Below are 25,162 nucleotides of genomic sequence, written 5' to 3' on the forward strand. Positions count from 1 at the left end.
ATCACCATCCAGTTAACTGAACATATTATGCTTTATGTTTGACTTGACAATAACAGGCATTTCATGTATGTATGACCATAAAATAATGAACAAGCACAACATTTTGTATGAGTTGTATGTTTTGTTTTTTGTTTGTTTGTTTTGGACTTTTTTAAGTTTGACGTTTTTTTATAGATTATTTTTAAGCTTAGCTCTAAAGCCTATAAATGGTGCTCAGACTTAAAGTGAAAATGTAACTCACATTTTCCTCTAATGATGCTAATTGTGACTTTGTGCATATTCTACCACGGACTCCTTTAAAACTGGGGATGTGTTAGGTAATTCTACTTTTTATGACCTAATTAGGAAAACAGCAACCATTATGGACACTAATGCCATGTCCTCCATTGTCATTATGAGACTTAGGGAGTTTTAACAGCCCTGAATGTTTTTTACAACCTTTATTTTACAGGTTTAAAATGGCCTAATTGATTTCTGGAATAAACAATAAACCTGGAAAGTAATTAAATAAGGCGAGGAGGTAACTTTTGGTTCAAGGTAATGCAGTTGTGTTGACTTTATAAACTGCTTTACCACGTATTATTATTTAGTTTTAAGTAAAGATATGTGCCAAGGTAAAACTCCCACAGGAAATTGTATAATGATAGTGGCTGAGAAGGTTTTACTGACTCACCGGATTAGCTGTGGTATTGATCCGGGATAAGCAGTGTAGGCCACGTTTGTTTCCAAGAAACTGAGTCTTGAATCAATAGCGGAGTTCTACTAAGCTATTGTTTTAATCAGAATTTAAAAAACAGAAGAGTTTCTATAAATTTCAACACCAAAATTAGCTGAGAACAAAGGTAAGGCCACCTACTTTTAGGTTTATGACCTGAGGGACTTTACAAAAATATATTCTGTCCAAAGCTGTGAAATATATTTCATGAGAGGAGAGAACACATCTGCTCGGTTTTGTCGGTCGTTTCCAGTTCAGGCCTGTAATTGTTGGTGTTCATTCATCTGGTACTGACCCAGACACAAGGGACCGTCCATCAATAATTAATGCCTTTTGACATAAACTAGCACTAATATACCCAGTGACACAGAATTTTATTTTTAATCAAACTTATTTACAACCATTCATTTTTTATTCCACATTCTGAAATAGTTCAACATGTGTTCAACAGCTTGCAGATGGATCAGTGCCAGGGTCGCCTCCAGTCTCAGCTGGATGGGGCTGACTAGAAACTGGTTCACTGCTGCTTTGCTGCTGTCAAGGAATTTAATATCCACACATCATTCTTGGAAATATTCTAATTTTGGACCTGAAAAAGAAATTTAGTTTCAGCAGAAACAGGTTTTTGATGGGTACTTAATTACTGCTGGCTCTGTTTATTTCCTTACCAACGAGCAAAGCCATAAAATAAAGGCCTTGCAGTTCTTGAAGAAATGCATATAAACCCACAAGCTTTTAAAACAGAGTTTTAAATGGAGACCATCTTATGTTGAGAAACGAGTTTTGGTCAAACCTGTCACAGTTTGAGTTTTTGTAGTTATTTTTCTGTACTTGATTTCATGTTGTTGTTGTTTTTCTGTGTGTTCTTGTCACTCCTTTTCTCCTGTGTTTCCTGTGCCACTATTCACCTGCCCTCAGTTCAGTAGTTCTCCAGTCAGCCTGCCACCTCCATCTACACCTGTCCCTAGTTACTAATCAGTTACCTGAGTCCACTTCCTCATCAACCTCTGCCTATATAATCTGTTCTTTTGCTTCCTTTACTCGCAGGTTCATTGTATTTGGCTCATTGTATTTGGCTCTTTCTGTTTTTCGTTGCGTATCTCTATTATCTTGGTCATCTCACAGTCTGGTCCTGCTCATCGTGTTCCTATTTTTGTTTTGACTGCTGCCACGTCAGCTTTTTGTTTTTCTATTTTTGTAAATAAATCTGTTTTTTTTTTTTATTAGAAAATGAGTCTGCATTCTGGGTTTGCCCGGCACGATCGTTACACAACCTTGTAAATGATGTTGTGCACAATCTTGTGTAACACTTTGAGATCTTATGAGATGTGTTAGTGCTCAAGATATCTGATCTGGATGACCTTTAGCTACTACTAGACTAAATTTCAGCTCAGTATTTGTAGAACTGACAGAGTTATAGCCATTTTGGTGTTGTCTAATGTAAATTAACCATGGTGGCCATCTTGAATTGAGTTAGTAGCAAATGTTAATCTGTGGATGTATATCCAATTATTACTCTCTGAAAGTTTCATAGAACTCCATCTTGTACTTTGTTTAATATTTTGCTGACAGACAACAATTAATACAAATGTTTTAAGCAACATTATTGGATAATGTGTAAAGTATGTGATGTGAATGTTACTCCGGAACCACCACACCAAATTAGTTTGATATCTGTAAAATTGGTTGAATTGTAGCCATTTTGGGGTTTTCTAAGGTCAGTTAGCTGTGGCAGCCATCTTGAATGGAGGAGTCTCCAAAAGCGAATCAGCTGTACATCCAGTGATTACTTTCTGAGAGTTTCATTAAAATCCACCTAGTTGTTTCTGAGATATTTTGCTAACACTGCAGACAAATGCACACAAACATGCATGTATACAGACATGAGCAAAAACGTTTTCACCTCTGCATGGCAGGCGGTGAAAAGAGAGCACCTCTGTCTCTAAAACAGCTATTAGGCGAATTCACGTAATTTTGGGTTTGATATTATTTGTACCAAAAGGCTGAGGTGTTGTTGGTATTCAGCTGATAATTTCTCTGACCCACAATCCTCTTTGGTTACCCAGCAACAGGCTGCCTGACATGCTCCCCCAGGAGGGTGATTTGGTTTAGGAAGCAGAGGAAACAGGAGAAGGATGGCCCGTGGCTGCAGACTGAGAGAAGAGGAGAAAGATGTTATTGTCCATCAAGTATGTCTGCATGAGCCGACCAGCAGCTGCTTCTTGGTTCAGTTTTATCAAATACAGGTGCTGAAAAAGGCGCTGAAATTTTAGAGAAATGTTCGTACTGAAGAGCAAAAGCATATTTACGAGAGGATGTACGTAACCTTTAACATAAGCAGTCAAAAATCAACATTATTTGTAACAACAATGTGATATTTTTAAGATTTTTTTATTATCAACTAGAATATTTACTCCTTAAACAATTAGGAAAGCATTACCTTCCTGATCAGAATATAGTAATGCTGTCTTTATGTACCTGTGACCCACATGCCTCTGCACAGTATAGATCAGTCCTGATCGATCATATGTTTGTGGTGCTGCTGCTCTTGTTGTGTGTCTTAGCAGAAGAAGGAAGTCAGCATTGATGTGGTTGTGTGTCATAAAATGCTGACTTTTCTCATGTTATTTATGAAGATGACTAACACCAGTCTGAGACCCACAAACTTTTTAACAATGTAAGATTGGATATTGATTACATTATGAATACAAAAATGCAATGATTCAGAAAACTTTAACGTTATTTATTGATTAAAGACCTAACATTCTGTGAATACATACGTATCATCTGCCACCTTTCTTGCCAGAGTTTTAGTTTAAGATCGTCTTATGTTGAGAAATGATGGAGTTGTAGCCATTTTAGTAGATGTACATTCACTGATTACTTTATGGGAGTAAAAATTTGTCCAGTGGGTTATGAGGAATTTTTGTAACAAACAGACACACTAACACACACACACACACACACACACACACACACACACACTGGCAAAAACAGATCAAATGCTGAGGCTGAAACTCTTAAACATTTTAGAGTTTTTTGTTCATTTATTCCATTAAACTTATTTTTTATGCTGATGCCACCATCATTATTTCATTTTGTTCAGCCCACATTTGAAAATTACCTCTTTAAATGTTTACAGCATGATGTGTTTTAGATGACTGTTCTTTATTTTTACTTGACATAGGATTCATGTTCTCGTTACTGAGTTTGGAGAGTTTTCAGTCAAACAATAACAAAAACCTTATATGTATTTTGACATTTTTAATTTATTCAGTTCTTTAAAAAAACTATATTTTTTTAAATCCATTACGTTAATGGTTATCTTTTCTTGGAGTCTGCTTTGCCACATAAAACTGTTCCTTTTGTAATTGGATGTAATTGATGAGATTGGCTCTGGTAACACATCACAGCTGTACTGAGTTAAAACTAATTAAAATCAGTCATTTCTTATAGCTGTTACTTTAACAGAACCTCACTCATTAGGGAGCTGAATGACTCCAGTCAGGTTATCCTTTTTAACTTAACTTTTATTAAGGTAATTATGATAGAAGGGGGTTTTCTTCTTTCCTTTTCTTTTTTTATTTTGGAATAAAGGTAAAAATATAATAAAATTCCTTTATTTTTATTTATACTTTCACATTGTTAAATGTGCAAAGTAACTCCAGCTGTTGGATACATTCACTTTGGTTAAATGTGCTTGGTAAAAGGTCAAGAAAATAAAACTCAGTAAAACACAAACATCTCAGAGATGTGCAAGGATACAGTGAGTATTTTTAGTTGCATTGGACCACTGCTAAACTGCATGGATACTTTATCAGTTGGTTTTGAAAAGAAACAAGAGTCTAATGTTTGAGTCTCAGCTGGGGCCTTTCTGTGTGGAGTTTGCATGTCCTCCCTGTGCATCCAAGGGTTTTCTGCAGGTGCTCCGGTTTCTTGTGACAGACCACAAACATGCATGTCAGGTTACGAACAGGGAGTCATAGTTCTAAACAAACACACAAAGTTGACCCCAATAGGTAATGGCAAAGTTTCATACAAAGATCTTTTGAAGTCTGTTAGTGTTTGGATTCTTTTTTGAGTATCAGCCCCAGCTACTACCACATCAAATCTTAGTTTAATATCTGTAAAACTACAGAGTTAAAGCTATTTGTGATAGCCATCCTAAATTGGGTTGACTCCAAAAGGTAATCAGTTGTAGATGTACATCCAATAATTACTTTCTGAGAGTTTTGTTACAACCAAGAAAGATTTTGCTAAAAGACACTGACAAAAACATTATTGGCTTTCACCAGGAAACATTAATTAACTTTAGGACTGAGTGTGTGCGTGTTTGTTTTGTTTTATGTGTTAGACCGGTGACCTGTCTAGGTCGTACCCCATCTCTGCTAGGGACAGCAGTCCCCGCCGCAACCCTGAGGATGACGAAACAGCGACAGAAAATGAGTGACGGGGTGTTTTTTGTGTTTTGTTTTTTGAGAATATGTGTTCTCTGTTGGTGTATAATCACAATCAATAGCAAGTCATCTTCCCCACATTAAGACAACCCAAAAAATATTTGATGATAGCTGAATTCAAAGGAATTCACAGGCAGACATCTTTATTGATGTGTACAACTTTTTCAATTGTTGCATCTGCCCCTGAACGACCATCGATTCTAAATTCACCCTCCAGACGACTGCGTATTGATCCCTCTTTGTGTTGCCTGGATCTTCTGCCAACTACAAACCTGGCAAATGTCTCCCCTTTTAGCTAAGAGAAAAACAGCTTTGTGTCCTGAGAAAGAAAGGGGGTAAAAAAAAAGTAGACAGACACACCAAAGCGAATGTTTTTAAGTCCCCTTCCCCACACCCATGCCCTATTTTGTCTATGGTTCCGCTCTTTAATTGTTTTTTTTAATAACACTCACCAAAAGAGGAGGACGTAGTTGCTCCCTATAAACTCATCCTGACTTTTAGATTTACAAGGCATTAACATTCTGGAACAGACCAAGCTGCTCTCCTCTGAGAGGAAGAAAGACAAACATTGTCAGGAAGCAATTGTCTGTAAATGAATTGCAGGGTCACCCGGCGCAGTAAAATGTTAATGAGGAACAGTACTCCGGCTCAAAACGCAGCAAGGTTTGAGTGAGTCAGACTCAGAAACGACACGCTGCAGTGATCTGAAACGTGCTTTCCTGGTTGCAGTCACCGAAAACAAACTAACAAAACATGTGGTAAGGTGGTTACAAATACTTTGCAATTGTTTTTTTTTTCTGAAGGCGCCTCCTTTAGAATGAAGTCTGTCATTAAAACAAACATTTGAAGTTTAGTTAACCTTTCATTTTCATTTTAAGTGGACTGCTGATGACCATAGCTGCTGAAATGTGTTTCAGTTGGGGGGGCCTGCTGTGAGCATCTACGAATATACAAGAGCCAAACACTAATATGAAGAATGTCATAATACCAATTATATGTAATGAAGTCCATACACAGATGTGGATAGATTTGTTGAAACCCTTTCACAATAATCATAAAAACACAACTAATGTGACTGGAGACAAAAACATCGAGTTTTGTCTCATCAGTCTCAGAAACTTTGAGGCTTATCAACATGCTTTTTGGTGAATTCCTGACTTTTTGTATTTTTCTGTCTTCCATAGAGCCCGTTATGATTCAAAATGTGACAGATGGTGCAATCAGAGAGTTATGTACCTTGACCTTGTAGTTCAGCTTGGCTGGTTTTCCTTGGTTTCCTTGACTCTTTTTCTACCATCCACACAATCTGTCTGATCAACCTGGGGTTGCGTTTCGTCTTCCATCCACATCCTGGGAGATTGACTACAATCCCATGAACTTTATATTTTTAAATCATATTGGTAATTTGGATCAGAGAAACATGAAGCTATTTCGAGATGGTCCTGTTGCCTTTACCTTTAACACGGACGTGTATCTTTTTTTCGGAGCTCCTCAGACAGCTCTCACCTTTGTTTTCTCTGCTCCATGTTCAGTGTGATGCACACGATAATATCAAACTACCCAGTGACATGTTTTTTTTCTCTTTAAATGGCTGATGAAAAGCTTGAATGCACCTGTGATACTAATTAAAGTAAAAAACGCTTAGTTTAAAATGACTAAAATGGAAAGAATATTAGTCTCTTTAAGGGTATCAACAAATCTGTTCATACTATTTTAGCATAGCTTTGTAACATAAACAACAAATCATTTATTTTTTATTTTTTGTTTCCTGTATTATATCCTACAGGTATGCAGATATACATCAAACCAGTGGCTCTAAAAGTTGGGGTCAGGACCCCACTTTGAGTCATGAAACTTCAATCTAAGGGTCCCCAGATATTCTCCAGAACTGAAATTAAATGGAAAAAATTGGTAATAACACTTTTTAACATGAAAAACTGCAAATGCAAAAATTATCACTTAATAAAAGATGGTACCATACTTGTTCAGGATGTTTGTATTGTCATTATGCTCTTGCTTGATAAAGTTATTATCAAAGTTTGTAAACTGTACTTAAACTGGTCAGATTTGGTTTCACAAGCTTCAGCCACTGTAACTTTATGGTTGGGATGCTGAAAAGATTTGAAATCACTGATTTATATAATCACTTTAAACTAAATAACTTCCCACAATTTTTTTGAATCATTACTTTAATGAGCTGTAAGGGTACCAATATTTTGTTTTCCCATCTGTATAAATCTGCCGTATATTTTTGGACAGACAATATCTGTAAAATTGCAATCGTGGTCTAATGCTAATATCTCGCCTTTTTTGTGGGTTTTAAGCAGTTGTAAAATTCTGTGCACATATATGCAATAACAATGAGTGTTTATATGAAACATTTACAAAACTCCATCCATCCATCCATTTTCTTTAGCGCTTCTTCTTTGTGGGTCGCAGGTAATTAGTGCTTATCTCCAGCAGTCACTGTGCAGGGGGGAGGGGTGGGAGACACCCTGGACAGGTTACAAGTCTTCACAAAATTCTATAATATCCAAATAATATTGGATTTTTAACATATGCACTAATAAAGAATGTTTTTAGTATTTTTTTTATCAATGTTTTTCCTCTGTATTTGAATATACTTGTCCTCTGGCATCCATCTGTAGCACCCTTTGGTCCCCTACTTCCCTCGGTGTTGCTGAAGGCTGTGGCAGTGAAAGCATACATCACAGATCCGCATAACTTCATGGGACAAAGGTTGAAACCATTGTTCTAGCAACACATGTAAAGAGATCTTCCTGTGTACCCAGAACATTGGCAGGAAACCTTCTGTGGAAACCAGACTCAGATTCCATCATTTCATAGGTTTTCTGTAAAATTGCTCTCGCCAGTGATGTAGACTCCTCATGTGGCAGTTGTTGATTCTGAAGGACAAATTTACTGAAATGTCACGTCCTATCTGGCTCACACTGCAGCACAGGTAAGAAAGCGTCAGAGCAAGTCGTTTGATCTGAATTTGATGGACGTGTTGCAGGAGCTGCATGACCTTTCTCCTGGTTTTGTAACTATCAGCAGTTTGTGGATGTGGTGCTCACCTGAGTTAGACAAACTCACTGCAGATGCTGTCCTTGCATAGAGTGATACGGAAGCCTTATCGATTCAAAGTGTATTGCATTTCAGTTTCAAACCGTTATTAGGTTAAACTTTTCTGTCTTGCTTATGGTGATGCTGGAGACAATTGCCATCCCAGTGAGGTTATCTCCTGTGACAGCTGCTGGCTAAATTGTGCTGTCAGGAAATTAAAGTTGGTAAAATTAACACAGGTCATAAAAAATGCTGCAAAACACAAACAGCGTTTTCCTGACCAGGCTGTCGTATAAACAGGGCTTTTTGTGGCTGTTTTGGGTGAAGGTAGGTGCAAGGTTGGAAATTATTACCAACACATTGAGCTAAAGAAAATTCAAAGTTTGCACCAATTAAAAAAACAACAACATTATAAAATACCAACACTGATATAAAGAAAAAAGGTTGTGTCGGCTTACATCATCAGTGCATCTTATTTAAGAGACTAGCATTCTTTAAAGTAAGGCCTTTTGCCCGTCACCATTTATACCAGAGTTTTAAACTAAAATCATTTTAGACTGAGAAGGGATGGAGTTTTGGTCAAACCTTGTAAATACTTTCATGCACAAGTTCATGTGATATTACAAGATCTGTTAGTGTTTGGAGTATGTTGTGAATGACTCTCAACAAGACATTGAATTTTAGCTCAATATCTGTAAAATTGACTGAGTTTGCTAATGTCAATTAGCTGTGGCAGGCTTATTAAATTTGGTTAAATTCAAAAATGTTCAGTTGTAGATGTACAGCCAATAATTACTTTCTGAAATATTCATTAAAAATTGTTTAGTGGTTCATTACATTTTTTACAAACATACAAATGCACATAAACATAGGTAAAAACATTATCACCCTGTTGCCTTTGATAGCTAGCGATAAGATTGTTTTTTCTGCTGCATTTACGTTTTAAAATATTGTATATCATCACCTTCTTAAAATAATTGCCTAAGTCATTTTTTGCAATGTTTCAGGAAACACAAAAAACTGAACTATTTGTTGATTGTTGAGATGATTTAGGCAAAAAAATAATTTTTGAAAAAAAATGACTTAGGCAATTATTTTAAGAAGGTGACGATATTGGACCTTAAAAATATATATTTACTATGGCGGTAATAGCAGCAATAGTTTCTACATGCATGCGATGTGCTGCAAGAAACAATGAGCTTTAAATCAAAGACTAAAACTTTCTGTTTAAGTTCATTTATGTGGAATAAAAGAAGACAGTACCTGAACATGCTGATTCTTCCTAAAACATCCAAATTAGAAAAGAGAAAAATCTAAGCATCACAATTCAACACAGAACTTCCCCTTTAGGGTCAACTTTCAATGCTTTTGGAAGTGTAACTGTGTATTTCTACATCATCATGCAACATGCCAGGTTAATACAGCAAATCAGTGCATTTCAAAGCAAATCACAACCCACCTAACTCTAACTAAGAGGCCACACTGAGCGACAGACGAGATTTGGACGCTAAGTTTAGTCACGGCCTCATTTAGCTCAGCGTTTCTTTCAGAACTCAGACCACAAATACAGACCACACTCAGCCCAATTATTACTGTATTTGTATGCTATTCAAACAACTGAAATTATGTAAAATGCATAATGTAAATCTGTAAATCCTGATAAAATACCCCAAAAGCCCCAACTGGGATTTTATTGTTGACTGATGAGGTCAGCTCACAGTTTGAATGTCTTCACACTGCTGTCAGTCGCTGAAAATGTCAAAGTGTCAAAAACACACAACTCTTTGCTCAGTTGTGGGTTGAAAGAATATAATTATTATAAGAACGTTTTATGAATTCAGAATTTCCTAACAGAGAAAATGTGCTTTCAACGGTTGAGCTTTTTGTCCACGTGTGTGTGCATTTGTCTGGCTGTTAGCAAAATATCTCATGAAAACTTGATGAATTTTAATGGAACTTGCAGAGAGTAATCACTGAGTGTACATCTATAATTGATTAACTTTTGGAGTTAATCCCATTCAAGATGGGCACCACAGCTAAGCAACCTTAGCTGTGGTGCCCAAGCGAACACAAAAAAGGTGATAAGTCAGAGTTTTACAGGTATTGTGCAAAACCTTTGTGTTGTAGTAGCTGAGACTCATCCACAACACATTCAGAATGCATGACAACTTGTGATATTACACGTGTAATATGACATAACAATATTTTCAGGTTTAAACAAAAATGGCCATTTCTTAGACCTTAGTCTAAAACTTTGGCATGAAGGGCGACAGGCAACGTGCAATCCTTCCGGCATTGCAAGGTCTTTAATATTTAAAGAGTAAAATTAGAAATATGGAACTATACAGGCTGTCTGCAGCAACAAGATGTATCTGGGTCATTGTAAAGGGGGCAGCTGAATTCATGTATGTAAAATAAAAAAAAGAACAAGGAGGGAATCTTTTTGCATGAATTTGCCAACACTATGTATCAGAATTAGCAGGCTTTTAGTCTGATGGTGGTGGTACTTTTTTATTTTGCTGATCAACTTAACAGTTTGTGAGAAAGATTTGGAGTCCCACACATGCAGTAAAAAGCACTGACATTAATTTTAGACCATTATCACCATTTGTCCTCTGACAGACCACTTTATAGATTAAAACATTTTTTGGTCTTTGGAGGATTTATTTTTTTTCTGAAAGTATTGTTTATCACAAAATGAGCCATTAAAAATTTTTTCCAAGCCCTTTAAAAGAACAAAAACATATATAGGAAAAAAGAGCCATAGCAGCTTTAAAGGCCATTCTTTTGTAGTTTAAATTTTAAGAGATTGTTGCGTTAGTGAAATTTATTCCCACCAATTTGGTTGTTTCTGCAGCACATATGTAATAAAACTTAATTTATTAGTTTATTGATGGCAATAGAAAAAACACTTTACTGGCTACTTCAATCTGAATTATATTTAAAAGGACACAGGAAATAGTTTCTAAATGAAAATACCGCCAGCATTCTTAAGCAAAGAAAGAAAATAAAAACTGCTTTAATGGCTGAAGTGGCTGAAGGGCAGGACCATTTTCATACAACTAAATCAAATCTTTTTTACATATATTGTTATTCTGGACTACATAAAGATGCAATGAGAAGTTTACATCCACTTATCATGGGCATGAATGTATTTTTAGGCATTTAATAATTATTCTTTTTCCAAGGTGGAATGCTTATACAACATATAACTTTAAAAAAAATTTAATCAAGAATCGAGTGCACAAGTTTGAATTGATTGCTGATTTCTGCAAGTCCACCCCCTGTCAGAATTACACATACGGGCTTAAAAATATATATATATTTAGATCTTTGTAAAAGTGGTGAATGTTCTAAAATGTTTTTTTTTTTTTTAAACACCATATTGCCGAGGTCTGGAAGGAGACCCAAACTGTCACCATCAGATGAAAAGAAATCAGTTAGGATGTTTGGGAACAAGGCTCAAGGCTGTCATGAACTGGGATTTGCTGGAACACCGGTGTCACTGTCCTCACTAAAAAACAGTTTTACATCACCATGGACTGAGACGGTGCCGACAAAGAAAGAACCTCCTGTTCCAAAAGTGACACATTCAAGCTGAGTGAACGAGCTAAAGGCCCTTTAGGGAAAGCTTTCATGGTCAAACATAACAAATATGAACTTTGTCACACTGACAACAAGTATGCTTAGAGGAGTCAAGGTGAGGCTTTCAAACCTAAAAACACTGCAAGCGTGGTGGTGGTAGCATCATGCTGTGGTTCTGGTGCATTGTTCAAAGTGGATGGAATAATAAAAGAGTACCATTCTTCCAAATTCTTCAAGTCAATTTCCAAACAACAGTTAGATGGTTGAAACTTGGACACATCAGAAATATGATCCCAAACAGACATCAAAACTGGTTTTTGATAGAAGAACTCAGGCTAACATTAGACTAATCAAAGCCTCAGCCTTATTAAAGATTTGTGGACTACTCCCAAAAATCAAGTTCATGCTAGAAAACCAACCATTTTAAATTAAAGCTCTACCAATTCTGCCAAAAAAATGGTCAAGCTGTTCATGGATACAAAAGGTGTGTAATTAGAGTTCGATATCCTAAAAGACATGTAAAAAAGAAATAATGTGCACGTATGTAAAAGTTTGATTCTAAGTGGATTTGAAAAAAAATCACAATAAATTAAAACATGTGCACCCAAACTCTTGTGTTTAAAAAAATGCTGATGTTGCATGTTAGAAAATAACTTCACCCTGAAAAAGGAATAGTTCAAATAAATGATTAAAAACCCTGAATTATTGGCATTCATTCCCATGATGAATGTATGTAAATCTCCAGCTATAACTGTTAAAACACACTAGTTTAAATTTTAAAAAGTCATAATCCATAAAAATAAGCAATGCTAAAGGCTGTCTTCCCTTTCACAATATACCATTTTAATTAAAATATCTCATATGTGAGCAGAAAATTTTTTTCTCAAGTGGAGTCATGACTTTTTCTTCTATAATTATTCAGAATGATGTGTTTGTTACATTAAAGATGTTTGATTGACCTAAGTTACAGTTGCACAGTTCATAGAATCCAGTAAGCTGAATAAGTTACTTTTACAAACATCTTTTGCTCATATTTACGTTTTTCCGGGATCAAAGTGCATTTTTACATTCCTTTGTAAACTCCCAGCCTGGCTGATATTGCGACTATATTTCTGATATGGCAGCTGAACTTCAAACTAAAAGCCTTCCATGTGCAGCACTTAAACCCACAGGTGGTTGCCTTGGTTACAGTGGGCTGGAGGCAGCACCTGCAAAACGGATGCATTAATGCAGACACACTAAAGAGTAGCAGAACTTCTGTATTAATCGCAGAACAATCTTTTAATGCATGTTATTGTTTTTTTTTTATTTTGTTTTGTTGATACAGAATCAGATCAGTAAAATTATGAATATCTGTTGAGTTCTCAACTTGTCAGTATGAATCTTGTGGAGAAAAGCCCTGTGCTGGCCCCAGGTTTGCCCGCCGAGGTTCACTGAAGGTCATTTTGCTCGGAGTGCTCTTCGGCCCTTCAGCTCAGCTTATATCCGTGGACAGAAACCAGAGTTCTCAACCAGCAGCAGCTAAATGTTCTCCAAATTACACAGCATGTTAACTGTAAAACCTGGGCCGAGAGGTTTTCTGAGGGAAATCAATCATTTTTCCTAAAGCGAGTTACTTCAATGTGCTTGTTCTTAATGAATGTGATATCTATCTTCTGTGGCTCATTAGGTTCCACATAAGCACAGTCCATCATAGACTCGTATTCAGATGATTCATACGCTCCTGAAATGTAGAGTGCATCATTATCTTTGTAGAATAGTTTCTTATACTGTGTAGCGCAAATGGTATCATGAGCTTTAATTATATGAAAGTCTATGGATATTCCAATGAACATTACTGTATATCCTGTGTTCTGTCAGAGCTGGAAAATGAAAACATTTGTCATAAAGCAGCACACAAACTGCAAAAATAGCTTCTTTTTTTAAGCAAAAAGACTTGCATTCCCCACCATGTTCTAAAGATGAAATATGTGGGTTTTGCCATTACTTTAATTAACATTTTTTTAAATATTCATTTGCAAGTCAATGAATTTTGTTTTCATTTGTAAGAACACAAGCAGTAACTACTGTTGTACAGTTCTAGGAGACAATGTCTTAGATTCCATTGCACTGTATCGCCCACCACCACCAAATCACAAAAAGCAGGTGATAATGTTTTCCCTACATTTGTGCATGACTGTGTTTGTCTGTCTGTTAGCTAAATATTTCATAAAGCACTGGATTGAACTTAATGAAATTTTTGAAAAGTTAGATGGACATGTACAACTTAGCTAATTATACCTGGCCAACACAACAAAACACTATAATTCAGTCAGTTTTATAGATAATAGGCTAAAATTCGATGTGGTAGTAGCTGAGAGTGATCCTCCAACACATACTCTGAACAGATTGTACAAAATGTCACAACATAGTGTGTGATTGTGCATGTATTATTTTCAAGGTTTGACCAAAACAGCTATAACGCCATTATTTTTTGATATAAGATGATCTTAGTTTAAAACTTTGACATAAAAAGTGGTAGACTTTTAGTTCTTAGTTCAGTTTTAATCTATTGTTTTGGTACATTGTTGCAAGATTAAGTTACACAGTTTAAAACGAACTTACTATACCTCCCAAACAACTCTTTGCTAATGTGTGTATTGTAGCACTAATTTACTGCAACTGGGTAATATAGGGTATGCACTTTTTTTTTAACCTGAAGATTTAGTAAGTTAAGTCTTTTTATTTAGACACTGAGTGTTTTTCAAACCTAAAAGGTGTGTTTGTTTTTTTTTGTTTAAAAGGTAGTTCAGAGCACTTTGATATGGGTTAACGCCCCCTCATGCCGGTACAACAGCGTCCCTCCAGCCATGTTGTATGTATTGGAGGAGACACTGGAGAGCCAGTCAGGTTGTAAGTGCTTCGGTGTGTAGCGTGTGCCATGACCCCTGGCAGGGCCCATTAGACGAAATGTCTCTTTGGTCTACATGCCTTCAACCTCACTGGCAGCCACCGAGCAACATCAATTACACCCACTGCAGCTGCAGCCTATAGCTACTCCAGTATATTGCCATCACCACAGGGGTAATTGGTCCACTATATACTTCCAATTCCAAGCAAGTCTCGGCCTATTTTTCCAGTCAGTCGACATTGGGCATGTTAAAATTGCTGTTATGGCCCGCAGCCTCTCTACAGGGTCCCAAGATTGAACAAGAAGGATGGGAAGACTGAAATAAGGTCCAAGCAATGATGACACTGATCAGCTATAAAGAATATATGCATGCAGTTTCTGCTTTGGCACAGCAACACATTCCACTGGCCACATGTAGCACAGAACAACTGAGAATTGGGAAGGTTGTCCATGCATGATGCCACCGCGAGAGTGACTTAAATGTCCTCCTCTTCGGCAGTGCACACATAAACCATTGTTAGAATTGGACCTGTGACCTTTTCATTTAGCTTCCTGTTTCCCTCCCCCACCAGCTTATTGTTTCGTTTAAGGTCACTGGACAGTTTTGGAACAGAAAAAATGACAAAAGTAATTAACTCCATTTGAGGGAGTCCGGGACAATGCAAATGTCTCAAGTCCTTTTCTTGTTTATAATATTTAAATGGACTAATATTAGATATGACAGCATGCACACACATAAACACTCCGCACAACACAGCCACCAACTTGAATATAATGGTGTACACATGCAGTGTACAACTCCATCTTTTCACCAACTTTAATTATTGCCCGCTGCCAAATATGAAAGCTGAGTGATAATGTTTTTGCCTGTGTGTGCATGGTTCTTAATCTGTACTATTAGAACAATATCTCTTGAACCAGTTAATAAAATTGGATGAAACTTTTAGAAAGTAATCATTGTATGTACATCTACAACTGATTAACTATTGGAGTTACCCCAATTCAACATGGCTGCCACAGTAAAATGACCTTTAACAACATAAAAAATGCCTCTAACTTGCTCAAAATTACAGATAACGAGTTAAAGTTTACGTGGTTGTGGAAAATGATCCTCAACACATACTCCAAGCATTAACACATCTCGCAAGATGTGCCTGTGGCCGTTGGCTGAGGAGGCCATCTTAAATTAAAACGGCACGCGATATGGATTCTTTTAAGAAATGCAAGGCCTTTAATTCAAGACATTTTGAATTGGTTTGAAAGCAAACTATATATAGTGCAGTGGTGTATCTACTATTACATGCATGTACACAAATACACAATGAAGCTGCTCACGATTAGTCAACAAAATGTTTCCTGTGTGGGCGTATATGTGTTTAGTGCAAATGTGGGTGATAAAGGTCAGTGGAAGTACATCCCTGCCCAAAGCTCCGCGTGTGACGCACATTCAGAAAGAGAGGAAGAGTGCCCGTGCACACACACACACACAAACACCGCACATGCATAAACATCTTCACTTACACAAATTGTTTGCAGAATATAGATGTGGCGATAAGACGGGGAAAAAGCAGAAAATAAGATCCGAGCTTTATATGCTACACCAGAGAGGGACAAAAGCAGACACATACAGAAGCAGAAACACACATAGGGTGGACATAAACAGAATAAATGCTTCTATCCTCAACCCCCCACCCCCACCCCGGCTGAGGCACTGGGGCCAATTAGGATGCCAAGGCCAATGCATCATCTGAGGGAGCCAGCTGTCTGAGGGCCGCCCTGATGTGGCTGTCCTCACGGTGCTCCAAATGCCCTCTGCTCCTGGAGGCCTGGACCAGATCAAACACACACAAACACACACACGCAATGTCTCCCTCACTTTCTCACAAGGGGGGAAAAGCAGACATGTAACAAGCAACAGGTTTGCTGTTCGGCTTATGCACCAATTTAATTTCCCTGTTCGGATCATTGATGAGTGAAGTGAATAAAGGTCGTCGTCTTTGCTGCAGTGGTGTTGTCAGCTGTGATATTTTCCACAACCAAAGACCTCATTTGTCACGAACATTCTTGCTGCTTCTTTGAGTAAAAATCTCTTTTTTGTCAATGTAGACCAGGATAGGAATGTCAATAAATATCTATTTTCTTGGAGTTTTTTACCACACTTTTGCTTCTCCTTGATCCCGCCATCTGCTGTTGTGAAATCTTGAATTTTTTAGCTTTGTTTGCACAGAATAAACATGAGCAACCTGCTGGCATTAAAATAAAATCAAAAGTAGTAGCTTGTAGATTCTTACAGTCCAGCAGTTTGTTGTTTTTATCCTATTTATGCTAATGTTTAAAAAAGGTTTTCCAAAATATATTAAAGTTTAAAGTCACACATTTCAACTTGAATAAAATAAAAAAAAATTTAAAAAGCAAACCTGAGTAATGAATACAAACACTAAAAATATTAATATACTGACTTAGCCTGCCAGGTTGGAGAAAAACATTTTATAGTGGTTCCATTCTAGTAACATAGACACATTTTGATGTGCAGCTGAATCATGTTAAGTGCTCAACCCTGACCATCTGCTGGGGGGGTGGTGAACGGCTGAAGTCCCCCTCAGGAGAGACAGAGGCGCTGCTGAGGGTGAAGGAGAAAGAATCAGACTGACAGGAAGGATGGACAAATGCAAGTTGATGGTAGGTACCATCTGCAGATGACACTGTATGTGCAATACACTGTCATTTGATTTAAATGCCAATAAAAACTCCACATAAACACAGGCATTGTGGTTCTTTGATGCAAACATAATAATTTCAGAAAATAATACAACTGAATGAAAAACACAGTTGCATTTCACATATCAAAAACATCAGCAACGATTTTTGATATTTATGTTTCTTGCTTTGTATGCTTGTGTTTTCTCAAATGCTGCTACTGTATAGAACTTCCTGATGTTTTCTAAAGGTTTGATCCAAAAATGACCCCTATGTTATGCTATTTCTATGTTACCTTATTTCTACCAACATCCACTCATCTAGATGAGGGATCCTAAAGTGCTCAGAATATTTGCCCATTGAGACAGAACCCCAACTATGAGTCTCATCTTCATAACCATGTAATATGAGACTCAACTTTTAGATTAATTCAATTTCTCATTCTCACTTCCTTACCTTTCAATTAACCTGTAAACTCACTTTTTTGTGACATGGTTCCTTCGAGTGAACGGAAATACTGGGGTATTTACTGTTTTGTTGTTGCTGCACTTTTGACAGTGTATTTAGTACCCTGTGGTGACTACACACTCTACTTATGAGTCAATAAGACCCCTTCACACACAATGATAGCCCAGCTGCTCTCTAAATGACTTATTAGAAAGTGGCTGGATCATAGCAAATTTGGAAAATCACAAACAGGATGCTTCTATGCTTTTAGGACTTGCCAAATAGGCTTTTCCTTGTTATTTAGGAAAACGCTAATCATGGTTTTGCTGCCACCACGCTTCCCTCACACTATCATGACAATGATAAACCACCACAACTTCACTCCAAAAATGTTGGACCTATCCTGCTTTATCACTTGTGACGGGGAGCCCATTGTCTTCGTAATGCATGTCTGAGGACCTTGCCAACAACCTGCAAAGACCATCCATCTTCTGGCTGATTTTTTTAGAGCAGTTGTTATGCCAAGTTGAAGGGGGATGAAGGTGCAACTTTCTGTTGGTAAAGCAAAAATTTAAAGTCAAGAGATCATTTTTCCATGAGTTCATAACAACAGTGCCACAAGTTTTTAAAACAAAGTGCAATACCTTCAGAAACAAGATATTGTTGTGTTGTTGACATTTTTGTAATGCAGAGATTTTTCTCATCATTTTTAATGATTTCATACAGAGTTCAGTTCTTATTTTAGTCTCTCACTGAAGAAAAAACAACAAATGTTTGAGTTCAGTGTGTTCCAGGAGTTTCAGTGATGCAATTCAGAGTAGCTACATGGACGATCTCTCCCATCCATCCAAACATTTTCCACATCACCTTTGTCATGTTCAGGTTTTTATTGAAGTTTAGCTTTTTCCATTAAATTAGGTGAAAGGTGGGGTACACCCTGAACATGTCATCAGTTCACAGCACAAAAACACACAAAAACAGACAACCCTACTCTCACATCTAATGTAAATCTTCTATCCCAGCTAAGATTGATGCAGTGAAGTCACTTGATTATAAATAATCAAGGTTTGTCTTTGCTGACAAGAATAAGGTGCCAATTAACTGTCAAAAGGTTCCATTTCCTTGATACACAGACACACGTTAATTTGATGTTGCTATTTTTCTATTGTTATTGTTTTTAGTGAACAAACAGAGCTTATTGATGAGTGAGACAATCCCTCTGAGTGTTTGTTTATTTGAATCGCGGGGCTATGTGTTTGAACAGGAATGGATTTTTTGGGAGAGCAGCGCAGAAAGCAACTGTGGGTGCAGTGCAAGATCCTCTTGAGGGCAAACAACATGGGAGCCTGTTGCAGGGGATGATAATTGAATAAAATAGAGATTGGATTGGAAGCTCCTGTCAGTGCCAGACATAGCGGCAGGTTGATGATTCGTCGCCTCGGGCCCCCAGGGTCTGGCTGGTGAAAAGGAAACAGTCTGTTTGGATGACTTAGTGATTTGCTTATGCCCTTAAACGGACCCAGTTTACAAAAGACAATCATAGTTTTACTCACTGCAAATATTTGTGAGCAGTCTTGCCTTTTTCCTTGCAAATATGCTGATGCACAAACTGGGACTTTGAGTTAAATGCATGTCAAACCCACACACTGAGCAAAAACAAAGGAGAGAATGGGAACCCTTTCAGTTTTAATTAGTCGCTACTGCTCTGTTGTGGAGGCGGCGCAGGGTTCATCAGTAATTGGGGTGTTTTTTTTATATTGAGGCATTCAGAGCAGAACGAAGGGATATGGGTCACAGCGTAGCGATCCCAGAATCCCACTGCCTACTTTCCGCTCTCTCTTCCTTTTCCTCCTCCCACCTTCATCCGCCCTGGCACTAGTGTGCTTGCTGAGAAGACTTGTAGATTCTGGCAGGCCTGGCAACTGGAGAAGAGCCACAGCACCGCCTTCTCCGCGACGGCTCCAAGTTTGTTCTCACCAAGACCAAATGGAGGAATCTGGGGAGCTCAGCTGTGCCATGAAAGAACAGACTTCTGGGAACATAATCTGGGAAAATGGAAAGAGGCAAGGACTCAGAGAGAGGCGAAGGAACTGTGGAAGTAATGCCAGGCTTTTTCTTCACCAGCGCGACCAGGAGTGCCAAAGTGCAGCGTGCCAAGTCAAACTGGTGGAATCCAACTTAGGAACTCAGAAGGAGCTGTTGGAAATGGCAAGATGACTGAAATGATTGAGAGTTTTGAGGTGGAGGAAAGACACCATCCAGATGGTCAGCTCAAATTCTCTTTAAAAATTAATTGGACATTTGTTTTAATTTTACGTTGAAAGAAGAAAAAAAAAACTTTCTCTTTATTTAGTTTTTATTTGTCAATCAATTGTGAAGAAGGAGTATTCAAATTAACACTTGTTTTGTCACAACTGCAACACATTAACACAGAGTTGGCATAAATTAGACTCAACTACATAATGAATGCACATATGCTTGCCAAGCAGTGAAGTGGCGTATTATAATGCAGGTTGACAATGACTGTGGACTTTTCTTTGCTGATTGCACTAAACAGGTTTGAGTGCTATCAATATGCAGCGAGAAGGACCACTTTGTGACAGACGTGCATTAAAATAAAGTGACCTTGAAGGACTCTGATACTGCAAGAGTAAAATTCTACATGAACACTGCTGTAGTCTATTGGAATTAACAACAACTTGCTACTGCATTTTAGCTTTTCAAACACTAATGTTTGTGATTTGAAGAGGTTTACAGATACAAATTAACCATTTTTTCCCCCAAAGGAACAGACTGTTTTAAAAGAATAATTATCCAGATTTTGTATTTTCAGGTAGATCTCTCTTTGGAGGTTTTTTGGTGCTCATCCAATGAGGAGGAGACCTCGGGGCAGACACAGAATTCACTGGAGGGATGATTTATAACTTCTGACCGAGGAACACCTCTGAGTCGCCCCCAGGAGCTGAATAGCATCGCTGGGGAGGCGAATGTGTGGGTTTTCCTCCTGAACCTGTTACCCTCACGACCCGACCTTGGATATGCAAATGAAAATGGATGAATGGATGGCACTCAAATTTCATTCATTCTAACAGCTAGATGTCGCTATATTGCACCAAAAAGGTGCCTCTGGCAGCAAAATTTAAAGTGAAGAGAAAGACATATGAAAAAAATAATACAAATTCCAAAAATAAAAAATTGTAATAATCTAATTAAAATATGTGGACGATCAGCAATTAACAGTAATATCAGTACAGAACTGTCACGTTTTATTTTTTTACTAGTTTGATATTTACCCATGTTCATAAAAATGTTTTGTCAGTTTTTGGTTTTCTCAAACAGAAAAGCTTAAAAGTCTTTTGGGTTCATATAGATTTTAACTACCTCATGCCTTTTCTTTTTAACAGCAAAGTATAGCTAACGATGAACATTTTGTTGATTCTTCTGACAAAACAAAAAAGTTCACTGCTTTTAAAAAGAAAGATCAAAAACTGTAAAATAACTAAGAAAAATAACTTCACCGAAGCAAGAAATGCTTGACAAATATGTATTAATAGTCATTAAAAAAAAAACAATCACCCTCCACTGCTTGCTCACATTTTGTTTTATGCATTTTTGTGGTGCATTTTTTGCTGTCGTAGGTTTGTTGTCATTTTAAAATAGTTTGTCTGAATCCTTACACTCCTGCCATGGTGTTTTAACAGTGTGAAAAAACAGATTCAGACAGCCATCACACATAACAAAAATAAGGAGCAGCTCCTGCCAAGCTGTGGGATGGGACTTCTTAGAGCTGACAGACAGGAACACGACTAGTGTCCAACACTACTAGTGCATTAAATGTTCGATTTAATAAGTTAAAGACTGCATGTGGTTAATTTGAATGTTTTACTGCTGCAAATATTAAGTCAGGGAAAGATGAGGAGATGCATCTCAGGGCATGAAGGGAATATTTTTTTTAATACTGTAAATTTCTAAACGCTAACATTTCAACCAGATGCTCTGTGTCATGGGCCCCTGACTGCTGAGGTCCTTATGTTCTTCCCTGGTACCCCTGTAAACAGTGGAGCTCCAGAGGCCTGATCAGTCATCCATGTCAGTGTTTCAGCAGAAAAGTGGTGGACTTTAGAAAGGATAAATGTTCCAATCTCGAGCATGTGTGTGTCAGTGTTAGTTAAAGGAAAAGCAATGTTTAATTCAAACTATGGAGGTGGCCTCTTTTACAAAGAAGCCTTCGTATTCTGTTAACATTCTATTGGCACCAAAAAATAATTATCCAGTTTCTTTTTTGTGGGGGGAGGGGGGACGTAGTAGTACACAATACTCAGCACATGCTCCATCAAGTTCCAAGGCATGAAAACGTGGTTTGCCAGAGCACAGCAGTGGTCCTCGCTGTCTTACAGCTGGAAGACACGCGTCGGTGCATGCCAGAAATTTAACATCTCAACATCCCTCCTCTTTCCGGTTCTCTCCTCTAATTCAAAGCCAAAACTGCTACCACAATGTTCTAACTGCCGGCGTCCCCTCTTCTGTCTGCTATATTTCATTTTTGGAACATTCTCCTTTGCAGAGAGCCACTTGTGGAAACCCTGCTGCAGCCAGCCAGATTTCAGTCTCGGGGAAAACTGAAGGACTAGAGGAGCAGCAGCGACTCTGGGATCCTGCCGGAGCCCGTTCTTTGAATCATCATTAGAGTGATTAATTTTCCCACCAGTGATACAATCCTCATTTGTGATTCCCCTCCAACCCTTTGGCCATGCTCCAGAGAAGTGACAAATGTGTCACCATGGAAACAGACCTGTCACTGCATTGTCACCGCTGGCCTGTAAAATGAAATCCAGCTCTGGCAGAGAGGAACCAGCTGGTGACCTGACTGATCCCACATCAGTACAACACTGGGACTTTTGACAGCCAAGTTGCTATCACATGAGCTCTCTTTGTCATTGTTAGAAACACTATCTCCGCATCTTTTTGTCTCTCAGGCTTCTCTGTCTCTCTCTCTCTTTTTATCATCATTCATCTCTATTTCTATCCCTCCTGTGGCTTGTCTTCTACAAAGGCTCTGCACATCTCAGTTTGATGACACTGTCCAGTTAAAAGGCAGCTGCTTCAAGGTGAGAGTTTCTTTATCCCATACATAGGAGTGGTCAGAAAATTGCTTTGTTCATATGGCTGAAAAAGCTTCAAAAGTTAATAAAGAATGAAGAGAAGTGAAATAAAGGCATGACTCATAAATAAATCTCTCATTTTGACCTGAATGAGGGGAAAGTAATTCTCGTATGAGTGAGTCACTGACGTAGCTACAGGTATTAATTTTTAAAGTAGGTGTAATTCACCAACAGTATTTACTGTCGCTTACACCTTCCCCTCCCCCACAAAGTGACTGAATAATGTGCATGATGCTTCACTATAAAGCAGGCTAGTCCACCTTTAAGAAGAGAAGAAGATCAGTTTTCAAACAGAAAAAATGCAGCTTTGTTGAAGAGGAGATTATGGAAATGAAAGTTTTACACATGAGACCAGGACGTCCATCAAACAGAAAGTCTTTTTACCTTTAAAACAGACTTTTACATTTAAATATTTCAAGTCTCGGCCTTAATGAGGATTTGAATTCAAACCCCAAAAAAGTTTTTATTTTTAAAGAAACTATCACAGTGGCTAAAAATGATTTATTAAAACAGGACTCACAAGGAAAATACTTTTTTTTTGTAAACATGGATGTAGTACTTTATAGCTAAAGTTGACAAATGATAAGGTTATGAGTTAAAATGATGGATTCTAATAAAAACTCAAATTTTGAATTTTAGCAAATTAATAGAAAATATTGAAATTAATAGAGCAAACAGAGCATTATTGTCACGAACATTTACTTGAAGAACTTTGCAACAACTTCAAAATCGTTTGCTTGATTTTTTAGAAAGATGTTTATGTCTTCCTCTCATCCATCTCTGTATGCTAAAGACTTTTTGCAGCGACTGATATTAGCTTTTTTTGATAGTTTTGCAAAGGATTCAGACAAAAACTCAATGTTGGCATGTTTAAAAAAACACTTCTCCTCAAACCACTTACAGCTTATTTTCCAAAATTCTGCAGAAGTATTTCCACTAAAGCAGGACTGACACAATCTCCAGCATGTTAAACTGTAAGGCATGTTGTTGTTGTTGTTTTTCTGGGATTTGATTTTTTTGATTGTGAAATAAAATTCAATAAAAACAAACAAACAAAAAGTGATGCACATGATTCCAAAGGAACTCTACTTTTGTTTTTTTCTCTTTCCACACAGGGTTTAGTCTGCAGCGAACGTCTGACACACAAATTAAATGCTAGGAAATAAAAACACCTTTCAACTTTTCAAGTTTTATTGATCTGACACCCTTCAATCCCATACTATTGCAGGTGGCATGACTCCAAGTAGCTTTTAATTTTAAATCTATTCTAAGGAGGAAAAATCAGCAACAAATCAGCATATCCTGAGGCAGGTGGCAGGATTTTATTCTTTTTGAAAATAACTTTTGATTTGCTCACAGGTAAAGCTCTTGTCTTCAGTATTTTTATGGAAAATGAAGAACAAATTTTAATCTAAATCAGATCCTCTGAAACCTAAAAACTGATACCTCTATCAGCTATTTTGTTCAAGGAACAAATCCGACAATATTTAAAGTTCAAGAACAGTCTGTTTTTTCCATGAGGTGGGACCGCGGCCTGGCAGTGAGCAGCTCACAGGTTTGAATCTCAGTGGCAGCCTGAAAAAGGAAATAGCCAATAATTCTGACCTGTATTATAATATGGTTTATGCTGAGCTTTGTCAATGAGGATAATTTACATTTCTGGCTATTTTTGCTGCTGTGATCAGAGGCATTTGAAACACCACAGAATGTCAGTTGTGATGTGAACAGTCCTTTCCATCTGCTGCTGTTTTTTTTGTTGTGCAGTGTCTGTAGGCTGAATCTGCCCACAGCTCAGCTCGCTGAACTGCATCCAACTTGTTGACCTCACTTCGTCTTAATGCATCCCTCTGTGAATATGCCTCTGATTAGATATGCCTCCTAACATATGTGTCTTATACGAAGTGGGAGGAGGTGATCAATAGTCAGAAACTGTCTCTGGATTCTAAAAATTAAGTAGGTTGTGCGAATGTGTGCCAGGTGCCCTTTTCTCTGCTGCACTTAAATTTTTTTTTTAGCTTCCTATTTATTTTGTAATAATGTAAGAGGTTGAGAATACAGCCTCACTCTGTTTTTGTTAAAGATAAAAATACTGATGATAAAATTATACATCTGTTGTTTCCTCTTTTTCCAGCCTTATGCTTTC

This window comes from Kryptolebias marmoratus, linkage group LG20, assembly GCF_001649575.2.
Source record: "Kryptolebias marmoratus isolate JLee-2015 linkage group LG20, ASM164957v2, whole genome shotgun sequence".
Lineage (NCBI taxonomy): Eukaryota > Metazoa > Chordata > Actinopteri > Cyprinodontiformes > Rivulidae > Kryptolebias > Kryptolebias marmoratus.